Raw genomic sequence first — 13953 nt, 5'->3', positions numbered from 1 at the left:
CACCATAGCAGCTTATGGTGCTTTCTGCTCAGATTGTGCCTCCAATCCCACATTGATTTTTTTTATTCTTTACAGTTTAAAAAAACAATTCATGCTCAAAGTTAACTTTTTAAAACCATTCAACCTAATATATTTATTTCTCTAACTTGTGAATGTGGTCCATGTTCTCTTTTCCTCATCCCCATCACGATACTCCTTTTCCCGAAATCAGGTTCACTTCTTTATCCAGCCCACCCATCCAAGGTCACCAAATCTATGAACCGATTCAGCTTTTTCTCACATTCTCTCTATGTACAAGATACCTTGTATCATTTGAATGGACAGCAGGAGAGTCGGATATTTATGGTTAGTGGGGGTGGGGTTTTGAAGATTAACCTCATTTGACTAAGAGCCGGGGCATCTGGGAGGAAAAGTATTTTAAGGGGGATGAAGTTCACATCTCCTTGGTGAAATTTTTAGATCCTTATTTCATCCTTTCTGTGGATGCAGACTCAGTCGGAACAGAGGTCATAGTCCTCGCTCTGACTTTCAAAGGAACTTCAAATATGCATGGCTTATTTGGCTTTGCCCGGCAGGGCTTGCCCGGCGGGGTGAGAATGGCGTTTGTCAGGCGTTCGTCAGGCGATCGGAAGGGGTGAGGCGATAGTTTATGGTTCAATGGTTTTCATGAAGTCTTCTTGATACGATGAAAGCAGGAAAGGGAAGCTTGTCAATAAGCAAACTTAAGACAAGGTGTGACTCCTAGAAAGAATGACTTGGAAACAACATACAGAAACTCACATATAAAAAGGCCCTGATGAGGCTTGAACTCATGACCCCTGGTTTACAAGACCAGTGCTCTGCCACTGAGCTACAAGGCCAGCCTGCCTGCAGTATGTAAATCGCTTCATGTATTCTTACTGCGGTATGAAGATATCTATGATTTTGAGACTGTATGGAAATGCAGTTGCATTTGAATGTCTACATGCGTGCACAAATTGAAGAGCATGCTTAAGACACTTTTCTTGGAAGTAGGAAAAACTCCATTTTGATTTGAGAACATAAGAGTATTCACATTTATGACCATACTGATAGCTCTAGTTAGTATGTCCACAATCAGTGACAGATAGAGAACTCACTTATTAGAAGTGATCTGTCTCTGTGGGGCAGACATATGTCAACAGTCATACACTTGAGATGGCTGAAACTTTAGGAGTAAGAGCTGCTTTCTTATCAGTCTATCTATCCAAACTGGTTAGAAGTAACCCTGGGCGTCCGAATCGGCTACGCCCACGGAGTAGGCGTAGTGTTGCCTTCTACGCATTTTGCGTAGACAGCGTAGCCGGCAACACTACGCCCACTCCGTGTGCGTAGCCGATTCGGCCGCCACCCGCCTCCCTCCCGCCCTCCCCTACATACATTATTTAAGCAACTAACCTTAATAAAACAATTTTTAAAGCACTTACCATGTCCGGGGCTCTTCCGGGGCTCCCTCTTGGAATAGCGTCCCTTCCTGGATACCAATGCGCATGCGCGGCCTCCCGCGCATGCGCATTGGTATCCAGGACGACGCTATTCTAAGAGGGAGCCCCGGACGAGCCCCGGACACGGTAAGTGCTTTAAAATTGTTTTATTAAGGGTAGTTGCTTAAATAATGTATGTAGGGGAGAGCGGGAGGGAGGTGCGTAGTGGGGCTACGCGGAGTGCGGGAGTGGGCGTAGCTTCTCGCCCACTCCGCGTAGCTCCGCGGAGCCCCACTACGCCCACTACGACCAGGGTTAGTTAGAAGGCCAGGAGTGAGGGAAAGGCAATCCTCTGGACACTTCATGAAAGATCTAATTTCAATTAAGCACAAAACACTTCCCTTAATTTGACATAATTGCCAAAATGGAATAGTCAGTTGGGCCCTTCTAGTGGATTATGGCTGTGTCTTGAAAGAGAGTGTAATTGTACTACGAGACATGCCCACCTTCAAAAGAGTGTCTGATGGCGTTCCGACGAAGGTGGGATTCGAACCCACGCGTGCAGAGCACAATGGATTAGCAGTCCATCGCCTTAACCACTCGGCCACCTCGTCTGCCTTAGGTGACTATGTTTCATTTTTTAGGAAATTCTTACGATGTGCTAATTACAAATAATCATAAGTTTCTCCTAGACTGTGTCAGAACTGGCAAATATATGTGGTGTTCAATAGACAGAGCACATGATATAGCAGAATTATCAAATCTGTTCCATTAGGACTGTAGTTTTTAATAGTCATGATAACATGCTAGCATGTGAGTCGATCTTGCACAGTGAATAAGGGAGCAGTGCCAGTATCTACTTGGTCAGGTCTAGATGGCTCAACTGGGGAGGTATGAGAACAGTGAGCTCCAGTGGCGCAATTGGTTAGTGTGCGGTACTTATACAGCAGTACTTGCATTGAGGCATGCCGAGGTTGTGAGTACGAGCCTCACCTGGAGCAGCTTACTGGTTTTTCATAAACCATTTCACTAAAACTAAAGATTAAACTCAGGGGAAAGACGGCCCTTGCTAGAGAGTTTTTACTTCTTTTCAGGATCTGCGTGTCCGACTCTTCCAGGTGCAAATATCACAATCCTATTCGATGCTCCTTATAAACATTCCATGATGTGCCGTCTTGCATAGCATGCAAACACCACATCAGTGCATTTAAAAATACATTTGTAGAATAATAAATATGATGAAAACATTGTTGTCACGGGATAACCATATACTGAGGAGCTGCAAACAGTGCTGTATCAGCTACTTACAGTAAAATTTAACTGAAAGACATATCAAAAGAAGAGCGTCATCATATTAATGTTTCTAGTCAACATAAGAGTTGCACCATAGCAGCTTATGGTGCTTTCTGCTCAGATTGTGCCTCCAATCCCACATTGATTTTTTTTATTCTTTGCAGTTTAAAAAAACAATTCATGCTCAAAGTTAACTTTTTAAAACCATTCAACCTAATATATTTATTTCTCTAACTTGTGAATGTGGTCCATGTTCTCTTTTCCTCATCCCCATCACGATACTCCTTTTCCCGAAATCAGGTTCACTTCTTTATCCAGCCCACCCATCCAAGGTCACCAAATCTATGAACCGATTCAGCTTTTTCTCACATTCTCTCTATGTACAAGATACCTTGTATCATTTGAATGGACAGCAGGAGAGTCGGATATTTATGGTTAGTGGGGGTGGGGTTTTGAAGATTAACCTCATTTGACTAAGAGCCGGGGCATCTGGGAGGAAAAGTATTTTAAGGGGGATGAAGTTCACATCTCCTTGGTGAAATTTCTAGATCCTTATTTCATCCTTTCTGTGGATGCAGACTCAGTCGGAACAGAGGTCATAGTCCTCGCTCTGACTTTCAAAGGAACTTCAAATATGCATGGCTTATTTGGCTTTGCCCGGCAGGGCTTGCCCGGCGGGGTGAGAATGGCATTTGTCAGGCGTTCGTCAGGCGATCGGAAGGGGTGAGGCGATAGTTTATGGTTCAATGGTTTTCATGAAGTCTTCTTGATACGATGAAAGCAGGAAAGGGAAGCTTGTCAATAAGCAAACTTAAGACAAGGTGTGACTCCTAGAAAGAATGACTTGGAAACAACATACAGAAACTCACATATAAAAAGGCCCTGATGAGGCTTGAACTCATGACCCCTGGTTTACAAGACCAGTGCTCTGCCACTGAGCTACAAGGCCAGCCTGCCTGCAGTATGTAAATCGCTTCATGTATTCTTACTGCGGTATGAAGATATCTATGATTTTGAGACTCTGTATGGAAATGCAGTTGCATTTGAATGTCTACATGCGTGCACAAATTGAAGAGCATGCTTAAGACACTTTTCTTGGAAGTAGGAAAAACTCCATTTTGATTTGAGAACATAAGAGTATTCACATTTATGACCATACTGATAGCTCTAGTTAGTATGTCCACAATCAGTGACAGATAGAGAACTCACTTATTAGAAGTGATCTGTCTCTGTGGGGCAGACATATGTCAACAGTCATACACTTGAGATGGCTGAAACTTTAGGAGTAAGAGCTGCTTTCTTATCAGTCTATCTATCCAAACTGGTTAGAAGTAACCCTGGGCGTCCGAATCGGCTACGCCCACGGAGTAGGCGTAGTGTTGCCTTCTACGCATTTTGCGTAGACAGCGTAGCCGGCAACACTACGCCCACTCCGTGTGCGTAGCCGATTCGGCCGCCACCCGCCTCCCTCCCGCCCTCCCCTACATACATTATTTAAGCAACTAACCTTAATAAAACAATTTTTAAAGCACTTACCATGTCCGGGGCTCTTCCGGGGCTCCCTCTTGGAATAGCGTCCCTTCCTGGATACCAATGCGCATGCGCGGCCTCCCGCGCATGCGCATTGGTATCCAGGACGACGCTATTCTAAGAGGGAGCCCCGGACGAGCCCCGGACACGGTAAGTGCTTTAAAATTGTTTTATTAAGGGTAGTTGCTTAAATAATGTATGTAGGGGAGAGCGGGAGGGAGGTGCGTAGTGGGGCTACGCGGAGTGCGGGAGTGGGCGTAGCTTCTCGCCCACTCCGCGTAGCTCCGCGGAGCCCCACTACGCCCACTACGACCAGGGTTAGTTAGAAGGCCAGGAGTGAGGGAAAGGCAATCCTCTGGACACTTCATGAAAGATCTAATTTCAATTAAGCACAAAACACTTCCCTTAATTTGACATAATTGCCAAAATGGAATAGTCAGTTGGGCCCTTCTAGTGGATTATGGCTGTGTCTTGAAAGAGAGTGTAATTGTACTACGAGACATGCCCACCTTCAAAAGAGTGTCTGATGGCGTTCCGACGAAGGTGGGATTCGAACCCACGCGTGCAGAGCACAATGGATTAGCAGTCCATCGCCTTAACCACTCGGCCACCTCGTCTGCCTTAGGTGACTATGTTTCATTTTTTAGGAAATTCTTACGATGTGCTAATTACAAATAATCATAAGTTTCTCCTAGACTGTGTCAGAACTGGCAAATATATGTGGTGTTCAATAGACAGAGCACATGATATAGCAGAATTATCAAATCTGTTCCATTAGGACTGTAGTTTTTAATAGTCATGATAACATGCTAGCATGTGAGTCGATCTTGCACAGTGAATAAGGGAGCAGTGCCAGTATCTACTTGGTCAGGTCTAGATGGCTCAACTGGGGAGGTATGAGAACAGTGAGCTCCAGTGGCGCAATTGGTTAGCGCGCGGTACTTATACAGCAGTACTTGCATTGAGGCATGCTGAGGTTGTGAGTTCGAGCCTCACCTGGAGCAGCTTACTAGTTTTTCATAAACCATTTCACTAAAACTAAAGATTAAACTCAGGGGAAAGACGGCCCTTGCTAGAGAGTTTTTACTTCTTTTCAGGATCTGCGTGTCCGACTCTTCCAGGTGCAAATATCACAATCCTATTCGATGCTCCTTATAAACATTCCATGATGTGCCGTCTTGCATAGCATGCAAACACCACATCAGTGCATTTAAAAATACATTTGTAGAATAATAAATATGATGAAAACATTGTTGTCACGGGATAACCATATACTGAGGAGCTGCAAACAGTGCTGTATCAGCTACTTACAGTAAAATTTAACTGAAAGACATATCAAAAGAAGAGCGTCATCATATTAATGTTTCTAGTCAACATAAGAGTTGCACCATAGCAGCTTATGGTGCTTTCTGCTCAGATTGTGCCTCCAATCCCACATTGATTTTTTTTATTCTTTACAGTTTAAAAAAACAATTCATGCTCAAAGTTAACTTTTTAAAACCATTCAACCTAATATATTTATTTCTCTAACTTGTGAATGTGGTCCATGTTCTCTTTTCCTCATCCCCATCACGATACTCCTTTTCCCGAAATCAGGTTCACTTCTTTATCCAGCCCACCCATCCAAGGTCACCAAATCTATGAAGCGATTCTGCTTTTTCTCACATTCTCTCTATGTACAAGATACCTTGTATCATTTGAATGGACAGCAGGAGAGTCGGATATTTATGGTTAGTGGGGGTGGGGTTTTGAAGATTAACCTCATTTGACTAAGAGCCGGGGCATCTGGGAGGAAAAGTATTTTAAGGGGGATGAAGTTCACATCTCCTTGGTGAAATTTCTAGATCCTTATTTCATCCTTTCTGTGGATGCAGACTCAGTCGGAACAGAGGTCATAGTCCTCGCTCTGACTTTCAAAGGAACTTCAAATATGCATGGCTTATTTGGCTTTGCCCGGCAGGGCTTGCCCGGCGGGGTGAGAATGGCGTTTGTCAGGCGTTCGTCAGGCGATCGTCAGGCGATCGGAAGGGGTGAGGCGATAGTTTATGGTTCAATGGTTTTCATGAAGTCTTCTTGATACGATGAAAGCAGGAAAGGGAAGCTTGTCAATAAGCAAACTTAAGACAAGGTGTGACTCCTAGAAAGAATGACTTGGAAACAACATACAGAAACTCACATATAAAAAGGCCCTGATGAGGCTTGAACTCATGACCCCTGGTTTACAAGACCAGTGCTCTGCCACTGAGCTACAAGGCCAGCCTGCCTGCAGTATGTAAATCGCTTCATGTATTCTTACTGCGGTATGAAGATATCTATGATTTTGAGACTGTATGGAAATGCAGTTGCATTTGAATGTCTACATGCGTGCACAAATTGAAGAGCATGCTTAAGACACTTTTCTTGGAAGTAGGAAAAACTCCATTTTGATTTGAGAACATAAGAGTATTCACATTTATGACCATACTGATAGCTCTAGTTAGTATGTCCACAATCAGTGACAGATAGAGAACTCACTTATTAGAAGTGATCTGTCTCTGTGGGGCAGACATATGTCAACAGTCATACACTTGAGATGGCTGAAACTTTAGGAGTAAGAGCTGCTTTCTTATCAGTCTATCTATCCAAACTGGTTAGAAGTAACCCTGGGCGTCCGAATCGGCTACGCCCACGGAGTAGGCGTAGTGTTGCCTTCTACGCATTTTGCGTAGACAGCGTAGCCGGCAACACTACGCCCACTCCGTGTGCGTAGCCGATTCGGCCGCCACCCGCCTCCCTCCCGCCCTCCCCTACATACATTATTTAAGCAACTAACCTTAATAAAACAATTTTTAAAGCACTTACCATGTCCGGGGCTCTTCCGGGGCTCCCTCTTGGAATAGCGTCCCTTCCTGGATACCAATGCGCATGCGCGGCCTCCCGCGCATGCGCATTGGTATCCAGGACGACGCTATTCTAAGAGGGAGCCCCGGACGAGCCCCGGACACGGTAAGTGCTTTAAAATTGTTTTATTAAGGGTAGTTGCTTAAATAATGTATGTAGGGGAGAGCGGGAGGGAGGTGCGTAGTGGGGCTACGCGGAGTGCGGGAGTGGGCGTAGCTTCTCGCCCACTCCGCGTAGCTCCGCGGAGCCCCACTACGCCCACTACGACCAGGGTTAGTTAGAAGGCCAGGAGTGAGGGAAAGGCAATCCTCTGGACACTTCATGAAAGATCTAATTTCAATTAAGCACAAAACACTTCCCTTAATTTGACATAATTGCCAAAATGGAATAGTCAGTTGGGCCCTTCTAGTGGATTATGGCTGTGTCTTGAAAGAGAGTGTAATTGTACTACGAGACATGCCCACCTTCAAAAGAGTGTCTGATGGCGTTTCGACGAAGGTGGGATTCGAACCCACGCGTGCAGAGCACAATGGATTAGCAGTCCATCGCCTTAACCACTCGGCCACCTCGTCTGCCTTAGGTGACTATGTTTCATTTTTTAGGAAATTCTTACGATGTGCTAATTACAAATAATCATAAGTTTCTCCTAGACTGTGTCAGAACTGGCAAATATATGTGGTGTTCAATAGACAGAGCACATGATATAGCAGAATTATCAAATCTGTTCCATTAGGACTGTAGTTTTTAATAGTCATGATAACATGCTAGCATGTGAGTCGATCTTGCACAGTGAATAAGGGAGCAGTGCCAGTATCTACTTGGTCAGCTCTAGATGGCTCAACTGGGGAGGTATGAGAACAGTGAGCTCCAGTGGCGCAATCGGTTAGCGCGCGGTACTTATACAGCAGTACTTGCATTGAGGCATGCCGAGGTTGTGAGTTCGAGCCTCACCTGGAGCAGCTTACTGGTTTTTCATAAACCATTTCACTAAAACTAAAGATTAAACTCAGGGGAAAGACGGCCCTTGCTAGAGAGTTTTCACTTCTTTTCAGGATCTGCGTGTCCGACTCTTCCAGGTGCAAATATCACAATCCTATTCGATGCTCCTTATAAACATTCCATGATGTGCCGTCTTGCATAGCATGCAAACACCACATCAGTGCATTTAAAAATACATTTGTAGAATAATAAATATGATGAAAACATTGTTGTCACGGGATAACCATATACTGAGGAGCTGCAAACAGTGCTGTATCAGCTACTTACAGTAAAATTTAACTGAAAGACATATCAAAAGAAGAGCGTCATCATATTAATGTTTCTAGTCAACATAAGAGTTGCACCATAGCAGCTTATGGTGCTTTCTGCTCAGATTGTGCCTCCAATCCCACATTGATTTTTTTTATTCTTTACAGTTTAAAAAAACAATTCATGCTCAAAGTTAACTTTTTAAAACCATTCAACCTAATATATTTATTTCTCTAACTTGTGAATGTGGTCCATGTTCTCTTTTCCTCATCCCCATCACGATACTCCTTTTCCCGAAATCAGGTTCACTTCTTTATCCAGCCCACCCATCCAAGGTCACCAAATCTATGAAGCGATTCTGCTTTTTCTCACATTCTCTCTATGTACAAGATACCTTGTATCATTTGAATGGACAGCAGGAGAGTCGGATATTTATGGTTAGTGGGGGTGGGGTTTTGAAGATTAACCTCATTTGACTAAGAGCCGGGGCATCTGGGAGGAAAAGTATTTTAAGGGGGATGAAGTTCACATCTCCTTGGTGAAATTTCTAGATCCTTATTTCATCCTTTCTGTGGATGCAGACTCAGTCGGAACAGAGGTCATAGTCCTCGCTCTGACTTTCAAAGGAACTTCAAATATGCATGGCTTATTTGGCTTTGCCCGGCAGGGCTTGCCCGGCGGGGTGAGAATGGCGTTTGTCAGGCGTTCGTCAGGCGATCGGAAGGGGTGAGGCGATAGTTTATGGTTCAATGGTTTTCATGAAGTCTTCTTGATATGATGAAAGCAGGAAAGGGAAGCTTGTCAATAAGCAAACTTAAGACAAGGTGTGACTCCTAGGAAGAATGACTTGGAAACAACATACAGAAACTCACATATAAAAAGGCCCTGATGAGGCTTGAACTCATGACCCCTGGTTTACAAGACCAGTGCTCTGCCACTGAGCTACAAGGCCAGCCTGCCTGCAGTATGTAAATCGCTTCATGTATTCTTACTGCGGTATGAAGATATCTATGATTTTGAGACTCTGTATGGAAATGCAGTTGCATTTGAATGTCTACATGCGTGCACAAATTGAAGAGCATGCTTAAGACACTTTTCTTGGAAGTAGGAAAAACTCCATTTTGATTTGAGAACATAAGAGTATTCACATTTATGACCATACTGATAGCTCTAGTTAGTATGTCCACAATCAGTGACAGATAGAGAACTCACTTATTAGAAGTGATCTGTCTCTGTGGGGCAGACATATGTCAACAGTCATACACTTGAGATGGCTGAAACTTTAGGAGTAAGAGCTGCTTTCTTATCAGTCTATCTATCCAAACTGGTTAGAAGTAACCCTGGGCGTCCGAATCGGCTACGCCCACGGAGTAGGCGTAGTGTTGCCTTCTACGCATTTTGCGTAGACAGCGTAGCCGGCAACACTACGCCCACTCCGTGTGCGTAGCCGATTCGGCCGCCACCCGCCTCCCTCCCGCCCTCCCCTACATACATTATTTAAGCAACTAACCTTAATAAAACAATTTTTAAAGCACTTACCATGTCCGGGGCTCTTCCGGGGCTCCCTCTTGGAATAGCGTCCCTTCCTGGATACCAATGCGCATGCGCGGCCTCCCGCGCATGCGCATTGGTATCCAGGACGACGCTATTCTAAGAGGGAGCCCCGGACGAGCCCCGGACACGGTAAGTGCTTTAAAATTGTTTTATTAAGGGTAGTTGCTTAAATACTGTATGTAGGGGAGAGCGGGAGGGAGGTGCGTAGTGGGGCTACGCGGAGTGCGGGAGTGGGCGTAGCTTCTCGCCCACTCCGCGTAGCTCCGCGGAGCCCCACTACGCCCACTACGACCAGGGTTAGTTAGAAGGCCAGGAGTGAGGGAAAGGCAATCCTCTGGACACTTCATGAAAGATCTAATTTCAATTAAGCACAAAACACTTCCCTTAATTTGACATAATTGCCAAAATGGAATAGTCAGTTGGGCCCTTCTAGTGGATTATGGCTGTGTCTTGAAAGAGAGTGTAATTGTACTACGAGACATGCCCACCTTCAAAAGAGTGTCTGATGGCGTTTCGACGAAGGTGGGATTCGAACCCACGCGTGCAGAGCACAATGGATTAGCAGTCCATCGCCTTAACCACTCGGCCACCTCGTCTGCCTTAGGTGACTATGTTTCATTTTTTAGGAAATTCTTACGATGTGCTAATTACAAATAATCATAAGTTTCTCCTAGACTGTGTCAGAACTGGCAAATATATGTGGTGTTCAATAGACAGAGCACATGATATAGCAGAATTATCAAATCTGTTCCATTAGGACTGTAGTTTTTAATAGTCATGATAACATGCTAGCATGTGAGTCGATCTTGCACAGTGAATAAGGGAGCAGTGCCAGTATCTACTTGGTCAGCTCTAGATGGCTCAACTGGGGAGGTATGAGAACAGTGAGCTCCAGTGGCGCAATCGGTTAGCGCGCGGTACTTATACAGCAGTACTTGCATTGAGGCATGCCGAGGTTGTGAGTTCGAGCCTCACCTGGAGCAGCTTACTGGTTTTTCATAAACCATTTCACTAAAACTAAAGATTAAACTCAGGGGAAAGACGGCCCTTGCTAGAGAGTTTTCACTTCTTTTCAGGATCTGCGTGTCCGACTCTTCCAGGTGCAAATATCACAATCCTATTCGATGCTCCTTATAAACATTCCATGATGTGCCGTCTTGCATAGCATGCAAACACCACATCAGTGCATTTAAAAATACATTTGTAGAATAATAAATATGATGAAAACATTGTTGTCACGGGATAACCATATACTGAGGAGCTGCAAACAGTGCTGTATCAGCTACTTACAGTAAAATTTAACTGAAAGACATATCAAAAGAAGAGCGTCATCATATTAATGTTTCTAGTCAACATAAGAGTTGCACCATAGCAGCTTATGGTGCTTTCTGCTCAGATTGTGCCTCCAATCCCACATTGATTTTTTTTATTCTTTACAGTTTAAAAAAACAATTCATGCTCAAAGTTAACTTTTTAAAACCATTCAACCTAATATATTTATTTCTCTAACTTGTGAATGTGGTCCATGTTCTCTTTTCCTCATCCCCATCACGATACTCCTTTTCCCGAAATCAGGTTCACTTCTTTATCCAGCCCACCCATCCAAGGTCACCAAATCTATGAAGCGATTCTGCTTTTTCTCACATTCTCTCTATGTACAAGATACCTTGTATCATTTGAATGGACAGCAGGAGAGTCGGATATTTATGGTTAGTGGGGGTGGGGTTTTGAAGATTAACCTCATTTGACTAAGAGCCGGGGCATCTGGGAGGAAAAGTATTTTAAGGGGGATGAAGTTCACATCTCCTTGGTGAAATTTCTAGATCCTTATTTCATCCTTTCTGTGGATGCAGACTCAGTCGGAACAGAGGTCATAGTCCTCGCTCTGACTTTCAAAGGAACTTCAAATATGCATGGCTTATTTGGCTTTGCCCGGCGGGGTGAGAATGGCGTTTGTCAGGCGTTCGTCAGGCGATCGGAAGGGGTGAGGCGATAGTTTATGGTTCAATGGTTTTCATGAAGTCTTCTTGATATGATGAAAGCAGGAAAGGGAAGCTTGTCAATAAGCAAACTTAAGACAAGGTGTGACTCCTAGAAAGAATGACTTGGAAACAACATACAGAAACTCACATATAAAAAGGCCCTGATGAGGCTTGAACTCATGACCCCTGGTTTACAAGACCAGTGCTCTGCCACTGAGCTACAAGGCCAGCCTGCCTGCAGTATGTAAATCGCTTCATGTATTCTTACTGCGGTATGAAGATATCTATGATTTTGAGACTCTGTATGGAAATGCAGTTGCATTTGAATGTCTACATGCGTGCACAAATTGAAGAGCATGCTTAAGACACTTTTCTTGGAAGTAGGAAAAACTCCATTTTGATTTGAGAACATAAGAGTATTCACATTTATGACCATACTGATAGCTCTAGTTAGTATGTCCACAATCAGTGACAGATAGAGAACTCACTTATTAGAAGTGATCTGTCTCTGTGGGGCAGACATATGTCAACAGTCATACACTTGAGATGGCTGAAACTTTAGGAGTAAGAGCTGCTTTCTTATCAGTCTATCTATCCAAACTGGTTAGAAGTAACCCTGGGCGTCCGAATCGGCTACGCCCACGGAGTAGGCGTAGTGTTGCCTTCTATGCATTTTGCGTAGACAGCGTAGCCGGCAACACTACGCCCACTCCGTGTGCGTAGCCGATTCGGCCGCCACCTGCCTCCCATCCGCCCTCCCCTACATACATTATTTAAGCAACTAACCTTAATAAAACAATTTTTAAAGCACTTACCATGTCCGGGGCTCTTCCGGGGCTCCCTCTTGGAATAGCGTCCCTTCCTGGATACCAATGCGCATGCGCGGCCTCCCGCGCATGCGCATTGGTATCCAGGACGACGCTATTCTAAGAGGGAGCCCCGGACGAGCCCCGGACACGGTAAGTGCTTTAAAATTGTTTTATTAAGGGTAGTTGCTTAAATAATGTATGTAGGGGAGAGCGGGAGGGAGGTGCGTAGTGGGGCTACGCGGAGTGCGGGAGTGGGCGTAGCTTCTCGCCCACTCCGCGTAGCTCCGCGGAGCCCCACTACGCCCACTACGACCAGGGTTAGTTAGAAGGCCAGGAGTGAGGGAAAGGCAATCCTCTGGACACTTCATGAAAGATCTAATTTCAATTAAGCACAAAACACTTCCCTTAATTTGACATAATTGCCAAAATGGAATAGTCAGTTGGGCCCTTCTAGTGGATTATGGCTGTGTCTTGAAAGAGAGTGTAATTGTACTACGAGACATGCCCACCTTCAAAAGAGTGTCTGATGGCGTTCCGACGAAGGTGGGATTCGAACCCACGCGTGCAGAGCACAATGGATTAGCAGTCCATCGCCTTAACCACTCGGCCACCTCGTCTGCCTTAGGTGACTATGTTTCATTTTTTAGGAAATTCTTACGATGTGCTAATTACAAATAATCATAAGTTTCTCCTAGACTGTGTCAGAACTGGCAAATATATGTGGTGTTCAATAGACAGAGCACATGATATAGCAGAATTATCAAATCTGTTCCATTAGGACTGTAGTTTTTAATAGTCATGATAACATGCTAGCATGTGAGTCGATCTTGCACAGTGAATAAGGGAGCAGTGCCAGTATCTACTTGGTCAGGTCTAGATGGCTCAACTGGGGAGGTATGAGAACAGTGAGCTCCAGTGGCGCAATTGGTTAGCGTGCGGTACTTATACAGCAGTACTTGCATTGAGGCATGCCGAGGTTGTGAGTACGAGCCTCACCTGGAGCAGCTTACTGGTTTTTCATAAACCATTTCACTAAAACTAAAGATTAAACTCAGGGGAAAGACGGCCCTTGCTAGAGAGTTTTTACTTCTTTTCAGGATCTGCGTGTCCGACTCTTCCAGGTGCAAATATCACAATCCTATTCGATGCTCCTTATAAACATTCCATGATGTGCCGTCTTGCATAGCATGCAAACACCACATCAGTGCATTTAAA

At 44.5% G+C, this 13953-nt stretch overlaps 15 non-coding genes across 15 annotated transcripts; 5 read left to right on the top strand and 10 right to left on the bottom strand.

Moving 5' to 3' along the window:
• Positions 1-788: 788 nt before the first annotated feature.
• On the bottom strand, positions 789-860 carry TRNAT-UGU (transfer RNA threonine (anticodon UGU)). Its single transcript has one exon. It is a non-coding gene; the product is annotated as a tRNA-Thr (tRNA).
• Positions 861-1974: 1114 nt separating this feature from the next.
• TRNAS-GCU (transfer RNA serine (anticodon GCU)) lies at positions 1975-2056 on the bottom strand. The gene has a single exon. It is a non-coding gene; the product is annotated as a tRNA-Ser (tRNA).
• A 292-nt stretch (positions 2057-2348) lies between these two features.
• Positions 2349-2443, top strand: TRNAI-UAU (transfer RNA isoleucine (anticodon UAU)). Its single transcript has 2 exons — positions 2349-2386; positions 2408-2443. It is a non-coding gene; the product is annotated as a tRNA-Ile (tRNA).
• Positions 2444-3612: 1169 nt separating this feature from the next.
• On the bottom strand, positions 3613-3684 carry TRNAT-UGU (transfer RNA threonine (anticodon UGU)). Its single transcript has one exon. It is a non-coding gene; the product is annotated as a tRNA-Thr (tRNA).
• A 1116-nt stretch (positions 3685-4800) lies between these two features.
• TRNAS-GCU (transfer RNA serine (anticodon GCU)) lies at positions 4801-4882 on the bottom strand. Its single transcript has one exon. It is a non-coding gene; the product is annotated as a tRNA-Ser (tRNA).
• A 292-nt stretch (positions 4883-5174) lies between these two features.
• On the top strand, positions 5175-5269 carry TRNAI-UAU (transfer RNA isoleucine (anticodon UAU)). The gene is made up of 2 exons: positions 5175-5212; positions 5234-5269. It is a non-coding gene; the product is annotated as a tRNA-Ile (tRNA).
• Positions 5270-6449: 1180 nt separating this feature from the next.
• TRNAT-UGU (transfer RNA threonine (anticodon UGU)) lies at positions 6450-6521 on the bottom strand. Its single transcript has one exon. It is a non-coding gene; the product is annotated as a tRNA-Thr (tRNA).
• A 1114-nt stretch (positions 6522-7635) lies between these two features.
• TRNAS-GCU (transfer RNA serine (anticodon GCU)) lies at positions 7636-7717 on the bottom strand. The gene has a single exon. It is a non-coding gene; the product is annotated as a tRNA-Ser (tRNA).
• Positions 7718-8009: 292 nt separating this feature from the next.
• TRNAI-UAU (transfer RNA isoleucine (anticodon UAU)) lies at positions 8010-8104 on the top strand. Its single transcript has 2 exons — positions 8010-8047; positions 8069-8104. It is a non-coding gene; the product is annotated as a tRNA-Ile (tRNA).
• Positions 8105-9273: 1169 nt separating this feature from the next.
• On the bottom strand, positions 9274-9345 carry TRNAT-UGU (transfer RNA threonine (anticodon UGU)). The gene has a single exon. It is a non-coding gene; the product is annotated as a tRNA-Thr (tRNA).
• A 1116-nt stretch (positions 9346-10461) lies between these two features.
• TRNAS-GCU (transfer RNA serine (anticodon GCU)) lies at positions 10462-10543 on the bottom strand. The gene has a single exon. It is a non-coding gene; the product is annotated as a tRNA-Ser (tRNA).
• Positions 10544-10835: 292 nt separating this feature from the next.
• On the top strand, positions 10836-10930 carry TRNAI-UAU (transfer RNA isoleucine (anticodon UAU)). Its single transcript has 2 exons — positions 10836-10873; positions 10895-10930. It is a non-coding gene; the product is annotated as a tRNA-Ile (tRNA).
• Positions 10931-12085: 1155 nt separating this feature from the next.
• Positions 12086-12157, bottom strand: TRNAT-UGU (transfer RNA threonine (anticodon UGU)). Its single transcript has one exon. It is a non-coding gene; the product is annotated as a tRNA-Thr (tRNA).
• Positions 12158-13273: 1116 nt separating this feature from the next.
• On the bottom strand, positions 13274-13355 carry TRNAS-GCU (transfer RNA serine (anticodon GCU)). The gene has a single exon. It is a non-coding gene; the product is annotated as a tRNA-Ser (tRNA).
• A 292-nt stretch (positions 13356-13647) lies between these two features.
• Positions 13648-13742, top strand: TRNAI-UAU (transfer RNA isoleucine (anticodon UAU)). Its single transcript has 2 exons — positions 13648-13685; positions 13707-13742. It is a non-coding gene; the product is annotated as a tRNA-Ile (tRNA).
• Positions 13743-13953: the final 211 nt, after the last annotated feature.

Source organism: Lissotriton helveticus, chromosome 5_1 (assembly GCF_964261635.1).
Source record: "Lissotriton helveticus chromosome 5_1, aLisHel1.1, whole genome shotgun sequence".
NCBI classification, from domain to species: Eukaryota; Metazoa; Chordata; class Amphibia; order Caudata; family Salamandridae; genus Lissotriton; species Lissotriton helveticus.
This window is presented reverse-complemented; position numbering and strand designations above follow the sequence as displayed.